Raw genomic sequence first — 7340 nt, 5'->3', positions numbered from 1 at the left:
ACTCCCTACCTTCTCCTTGCTCACCTCTCCTGCCATGGCTGTCGCTCTGCTCGTTTGCGCTGCAGGAGGAGGTTGGGGCTTTGAAGAAAGGTGAGCTGGCAGTGAAGGGCATTTCCAAACCGAAAGTGTTGTTTTGATGAGCTCGGGTGAATAGTAAAAAATGAAATAAATTCAAATAATTTTGAATTTTTTTTGTACCGAACATTGACAAATGTTTCCATAGCTTGCAAAGTTTCATCATGAAAATGACACTCGTGCAACATCTGACAGTAATACAGATCTGTGACACACACAAAAAAGCACAATGACTAGCTACTTTTTAGCATAGTTTTTTATCTTCTACGAGCAAATTTGTTGCATGTAAAAGACATGGGCATGTTTGCTGTAAACAATTCAGTTTTATTTGAAAGTTTTAACTACTCCCTCCGTTCCAAAAAAATTATCATGGTTTTAGTTTCAAATTTGAACTAAAACCACGACAATATTTTTTGGAAAGTAGAGAGTATTAAAATTGTATTATTTTTAAAATTATGACTGATACACCCTCCCAAACAACCTGACCAGCACATGCATGATGCAGTTCATCATGAGTTTCCCGATGACTATGGGTAGACCATTACAATTCACAACCATACCAAACCGGTAACGCAATACAGAAGAAGATTACTATCCTATGGTCGAAGCAAATTCCATCCCAGAAAACACAATTGACCACATTGTATATATAGTAGCATGCCCAAATCCCCAATTTTACCACATTACACTACATCACCCCCTAAGTGATTGATGAAGCTAACTAAGATAGCTACGGTTCTCTGGAACACAGATAGTAACAGCAAAATAATCTGACCAAATTGAATTGGTACCAAACATATGAATACAGTTACGCCATGCCGAACAAGACATGATAGACAAATTGGGGATGCAAGCTAGGATCCATGATTATAACACATAGTGGTGACATTGATCCCTTCTAATTGATGAAGCTAAGATAGATTGCCACCGGCCGTCCATGAATTAATTAGAGTAGATCTGACCAAATTAAAACCACAAGTCCACATTTTGTGATAAATTAAAAGACTGATAAGGAGAGAATGCATGGATACAATGCAAAGGATCAGTCTCGATCGATCGATCAATGAGGTGAAGTAGTCAATCGGGTGATGGATAGGGTCCCTCCTGCAGTCAACGGAACAAATTGGATTCGGCAGTCAAATCAGATCCATGGCATGGATATAAATCATCATTTTCATTTTCATTTCCATAGTGAGGAAGAAGAAATCGAAGAGGAAGGTTTGGAGTTTGGACAGACCTCGGAGATGTAGGCGTACTTGTCGCTGGACTCGGCAAGGCGGGCGGCATCCTTGGGGTCGAGGAAGCGGGAGAGGATGGCGACAACGACGTCGATGTGCTTCACGACGAGGCTCGTCATCCTGCACGCGTGGTACAGGTAATCAAGCACCTTGTCAACCTCGCCGCCGCCGCCGTTGGCCGCGTGACGGGGCTTGCCCTTGCCGTACTTGACGCGGACGGTGGCGGCGGTGTCCGGGTCGTCAGAGAGGTCGACCTTGGTGAGGCCCTCTGTGGCGGCGGCGACCAGGTCGTCCTGCCTATCGGGGCTGCCGTCGGGGAAGGAGTCGAGGATGTCGCCGGGGATGGGAGCCCGGCCGCCGACGAGGCACTCGACGCAGCGTGGGGTGAGGTACTCCTCGTTGAGCTTGACGGCCAAGGAGGCGGCCACGACGGGGGCGAAGGCCTGGACCTGGGTGGTGGGGTGAGGTGAGAACTGCTACGCAAGCAGCTCATCGTGGAGCTGCTCCTGATTGGTGATGGCTAGGAAATCCATCTTGGAGGTGAAGCGGGCGCCCTTCTCGGCGGTGAGGCGGAGGCTGATCGTGAGCATGCGGGCGCCAACCTCCAGCCCCAAGTAGTATACCTTGAAGAGGTCCGCCGCAAGCTCCCCGAGCTTGGCGTTCCGGTCTTGGGCGGCCGGGCTTGGCTTGGCACAGAAACTAATTAAAACATAAGAACACAATCATAAAAGTAGCATAAATGTGCAAACACACAAGAACAGAAAGAAAAAGCCAAATATAAATTTTATTCATTGGGTTGCCTCCCAACAAGCGCTATCATTTTATGCCCCTAGCTAGGCATAATTCATAGATTCAAGTATTGTCATCTTTAGTTTTTGATCCATAGGTTGCCCTCATGATTGATTCATATGGTGGCTTAATTCTAGTTCTAGGGAAGTGTTCCATACCCTTTCTTAGTGTAAATTTAAATTTAATATTGCCTTCTTTCATATCAATCACGAACATATAGTGCGTAAAAACGGTCTACCAAGTATAATAGGACAAGAAGGATTGCAATCAATATCAAGAACAATAAAATCTATGGGCACATAATTTCTATTTGCAAGAATAAGAACATCATTAATTCTTCCCAAAGGCTCTTTAATAGTAGAATCCGCGAAGTGCAAATTTAAAGCACACTCTTCAATATTGGTAAGACCAAGCACATCACATCGAGATTTCGGAATTGTAGAAACACTAGCACCCAAATCACATAAAGCAAAGCACTCATAATTTTTAATCTTAACTTTAATGGTAGGTTCCCATTCATCATGTAATTTTCTAGGAATTGAAATCCCTAGCTCCAATTTTTTTCTAAAGCTTTCATCGTGGCATCTACGATATGTTTAGTAAAAGCTTTATTTTGTTCATAAGCATGGGTTGAATTTATCATGGATTGCAACAAAGAAATACACTCAATCAAAGAGAAATTATCATAATTAAAGTTTTTGTAATCCAAAAGAGTGGTCACACCACTAGTTAAAGTTTTAACCTCTCCAAAACCACTTTTATCAATTTTTTCATAAAGTTTTTCACCCTCCAAATTATCGGGACGCCCTCTAGCTAAAGTTGACTCTTCTTCAGTCCCTTTATCATCAATTTTAATTTTACTAAACAAGGAATCAATAGAAGAAACACCAATTACTTTAATATCTTCATCATTTTTATGAAAGCAATCACTAGAAAATGCTCTTTCTAAAAATTCTCATTTAGCTCTAAGCCTGGCGGTTCTTTTCTTACTTTCATCCATAGAAACATATAAAGCTTTAATTGATTCCTCAACCTTGGGTGAAAAAGTTTTCAACTTAAGATTTCCTACATCATGAGAAATTCTATCAATGCTTCTAGACATATCATCAATCTTACTCAACTTTTCTTCTATCTTAGTATTGAAACCTTTTGAGCATTGATAAATTCTTTAATATTATTCTCAAGATCAGAGGGGTTCCTATTATTATTGTAAGAACAATTACCATAGGAATTACCATAATTATTAGAGGAATTTCCAGGAAAAGGCCTAGGATTAAAATTACCTCTATAAGCATTGTTATTACAATTGTTTCATGAGACAAAATTCACATCTATGGGATCACTATTTTCCTCAATCAAAATAGATAATGGCACATCATTAAGATCAATAGGAGTATTTTTACTAGCAACCATTTTCATGAGAGCATCAACTTTTTCACTCAAAGAATTAATTTCTTCAACCAAATTAATTTTTTTACTAGCAGGTGCTCTTTCGGTATGCCATTGTGAATAATTTGCCATGATATTATCTAGCAATTTATTAGCTTCTCCCAAAGTAATTTCCATAAAAGTACCACTCGCGGCAGAATCTAAAAGATTTCTAGAAACCAAATTCAATCCCGCATAAAAATTTTGTATGATTATCCAAAGATTTAAACTATGAGTAGGACAATTTCTTATCATCAATTTCATTCTTTCCCAAGATTGTGCAACATGTTCATAATCGAGTTTCTTAAAATTCATGATTTGAGTTCTAAGGGAGATAATTTTAGAGGGCGAAAAATACTTAGTAATAAAAGCATCTTTGCACTTATCCAAGAATCGATACTATTGTGAGGCAAAGAAGAAAACCAAATTTTTGCACGATCCCGCAAGGAGAAAGGAAATAATTTCAACTTCACAATATCATTATCGACATCTTTTTTCTTTTGCATATCACACAATTCTATGTATGTGTTTAGATGGGATGCGGCATCCTCATTAGGAGAACCAGAAAATTGATCTTTCATAACAAGATTCAACAAAGCGGCATTAATATCACAAGATTCCACACTAGTGGCGGGAGGAGCAATCAAAGTACTAATAAAATCATTATTATTGGTATTGGAAAAATCACACAACTTGGTGTTTTCTTGAGACATCATGACTACGCAAACAAGATTGCAAACCAAAAAACAGATCCGACAAGAAAAGACAAACACAAAAGAGGGCGAATAAAACGACAATTTTTTTGTGAAGTGGGGGAGATGAAAATGAGAGGCAAATGGAAAATAATGTAAATTGCAAGGAGATGAGATTTGTGATTAGGAACCTGATATATGTTGATAATATCTCCCCGGCAACGGCGCCAGAAATTTCTTTTGATGTCGCTTGAAACTATGTCGGTATTTCCCCAGAGAGGAAGGGATGATGCAGCACAGATACGGTAAGTATTTCCCTCAGTTATGAAACCAAGGTATCAATACAGTAGGAGAACCAAGCAACACTATGTAAATGGTACCTGCACGCAAACAACAAATACTTGCCACCCAACGCGTAAGAGGGGTTGTCAATCCCTCCTGGGTAACGGTGCCAGAAATTGGAAAGCCGACGGGGATAATTGTGATAGATTGGATAAATAGCTCTCGATAAAACACGAAATAAATTAGTAATAAAAAGTGTAGCAATGTATTTTGAGTTTTTTGAAAAATAGATCTAAAAATAAAAGCGAATAAAAATAGATCTCAAATCAAATATGATAAAGAATAGACCCAGGGGTCGTAGATTTCACTAGTGACTTCACTCGAGAAAATAGCATACGGTAGGTAAACAAATTACTGTTGGGCAATTGATAGAAGATCAAATAATCATGATGATATCCAAGGCAATGATCATTATATAGGCATCATGTCCAACATTAGTAGACTGACTCCTGCCTGCATCTACTACTATTACTCCACACATCGACCGCTATCCAGCATGCATCTAGTATATTAAGTTCATGGAGAAATGGAGTAATATAATAAGAACGATGACATGATGTAGACGAGATCTATTCATGTAGGAATAGTCCCCATCTTGTTATCCTTAATAGCAATGATACATGCGTGTCTTGCCGCCCCTTCTGTCACTGGGAAAGAACACCGCATGATCAAACCCATCACAAAGCACCTCTTCCCATGGCAAGAAAAATCGATTTAGTTGGCCTAACTAAACCAAAGATTCGAATAAGAAATACGAGGCTATAAGTAATCATGCATATAGGAGATCAAAAGAAGACTCAAATAATATTCATGGATAGAAACTAATCATAAACTCGATCTTCATCGGATCCCAACAAACACACCGCAAAAAGTCATTTCATCAAAGAGATGTCCAAGAGACCATTGTATTGAGAAACAAAAAGAGAGAGGAAGCCATCTAGCTACTGCCTACGGACCCGTAGGTGTATGGTGGACTACTCACGCATCATCGGAGAGGCACCAATGAGGATGATGAACCCCTCCGTGATGGTGTCTAGATTGGATCTCGTGGTTCTGGAACTTTCGGCGGCTGAAATTGTGTTTCTTCGACTCCCCTAGGGTGTCTGGAATATTTGGGAATTTATAGGGCGAAGATGCGGTGCATGGGGGCTCCGTGGGGAGCACAACCCCCTGGGCGCGCCCTGGTGGGTTGTGCTCATCACGGGCCTCCCCTCTGGTACTTATTTGGCCCACTGGGTGTCTTCTGGTCTAGAAAAAATCTCCAAAATGTTTCGCTGCGTTTGGACTCCGTTTGGGCTAAATTTTTTAAATAATACATTTTTTTAAATTACAGAAATAATACCCAAAAAAAGAATTTTCAAAAATAATACACCGTCGGCCTACTGCAGGCCGACTGAGCCCAGTCGGCCCACAGCAGGCCGACTGGTGGCCCATCAGTTTGCTGCTGGCCGATTGGGCTGTCGGCCACCAGATTCAAGCCCAGTCGGCCTGCAGTTGGCCGACAGGGTCCAGTCGGCCTGCAGTACACCGATAGGCCTGCAGTGGGCCGACTATGCTCAGTTGGCCTGCTGTGGGCCGACTGGTGCATGCCTATTTTTAATAATACATGATGATATTTTTTAAAAGTATATATTTTAACACGTTATGAATACATGGTAACATTTCTTCAAATACATTTTTAATGGAAATACCATTTTTTTAAACCACACAACATTTTTTTAAATGCTTTTCTGAAATTTTCACAAACTTTTTTTAGAAACACGCGAATATTTTCTTAAAATGTCATGATCCATCTAAACATTTGTTAACCCACGTGATATGTGAGTATATTGATTGTAATATCATCTTATATTATGGGATGAAGGGAGTACCATTTTTTACAATGTCATGGATATTTTTTGGAAACACGAGAATATTTCCAGCAAAGGTGACGTACATTCATTTAGTGGCACGAACCATTTCTTTTCATATTTTCCAAAAAAATTGCATGCATTTTTTGAAAGGCGGGAACCTTTTTCCATTGTGATGAACATTTGTTTTGAAAGTTATCAACATTTCCAAACTGCGCTTTTCCCGCCACCCATTTCCCGCCACCCATTTCCGCCACCATTCCGCCAACCAATTTCCCGCCACCCGTTTCCCGCCACCCGTTTCCCTCCTCCCATTTCCCGCCAACCTTTCCCGCCATACCGCAGTCGTTCTTTCCCGCCATTTTCTCGTCTCTACCTATAAAACCCCCTTCAGACGGAGCTGGATAAGCATTGCAGTGTAGTGTAGTTGAGATGTCCCATTATCCTTTCGATCGTAGTTTTCACCCTGGGATGAGCAGGACTCTTCTGAGGCTAGCTACCGATTTCAGGATGGATAATAGGATAGTTCCATGGGACGAACTCACCGGTAGTGACACCATAATGAATGAGTTGGCTCACCAATTACGTAGGTCTGGGTGGCCTGAAAGGACCTATGAGGAGGTACGTAAAGAACTTCTTAGGTTGCATGACAGGTGGAAGAAGGTAGTGGTGCCGAAGAGTGAAACTTTCAGAAGGATTGCAGCAAATAATCCATGTTTATGGACTGAGGAGAGCGAGGACGAAGATGATATCTTCATGCCGCCGCTTCCGGGTTCTGCATCGTCGAAGGGCAAGAGTTCTTCATCATCGAAGGGCAAGGTTTCTGCATCGTCGAAGGGCAAGAGTTCTTCATCATCGAAGGGCAAGGTTTCTGCATCGTCGAAGGGCAAGAGTTCTTCATCGTCGAAGGGCAAGAGTTCTGCATC

General features: G+C 41.0%; 1 pseudogene; it reads right to left on the bottom strand.

The window, feature by feature from the left end:
* Positions 1 to 1152: 1152 nt before the first annotated feature.
* Positions 1153 to 6674, bottom strand: LOC123055637 (uncharacterized; annotated as a pseudogene).
* Between the last annotated feature and the right edge of the window lie 666 nt (positions 6675 to 7340).

Source organism: Triticum aestivum, chromosome 2D (assembly GCF_018294505.1).
Source record: "Triticum aestivum cultivar Chinese Spring chromosome 2D, IWGSC CS RefSeq v2.1, whole genome shotgun sequence".
NCBI classification, from domain to species: Eukaryota; Viridiplantae; Streptophyta; class Magnoliopsida; order Poales; family Poaceae; genus Triticum; species Triticum aestivum.
Note: the sequence above shows the minus strand (reverse complement) of the source record. Positions and strands in the feature narration are given on the sequence as shown.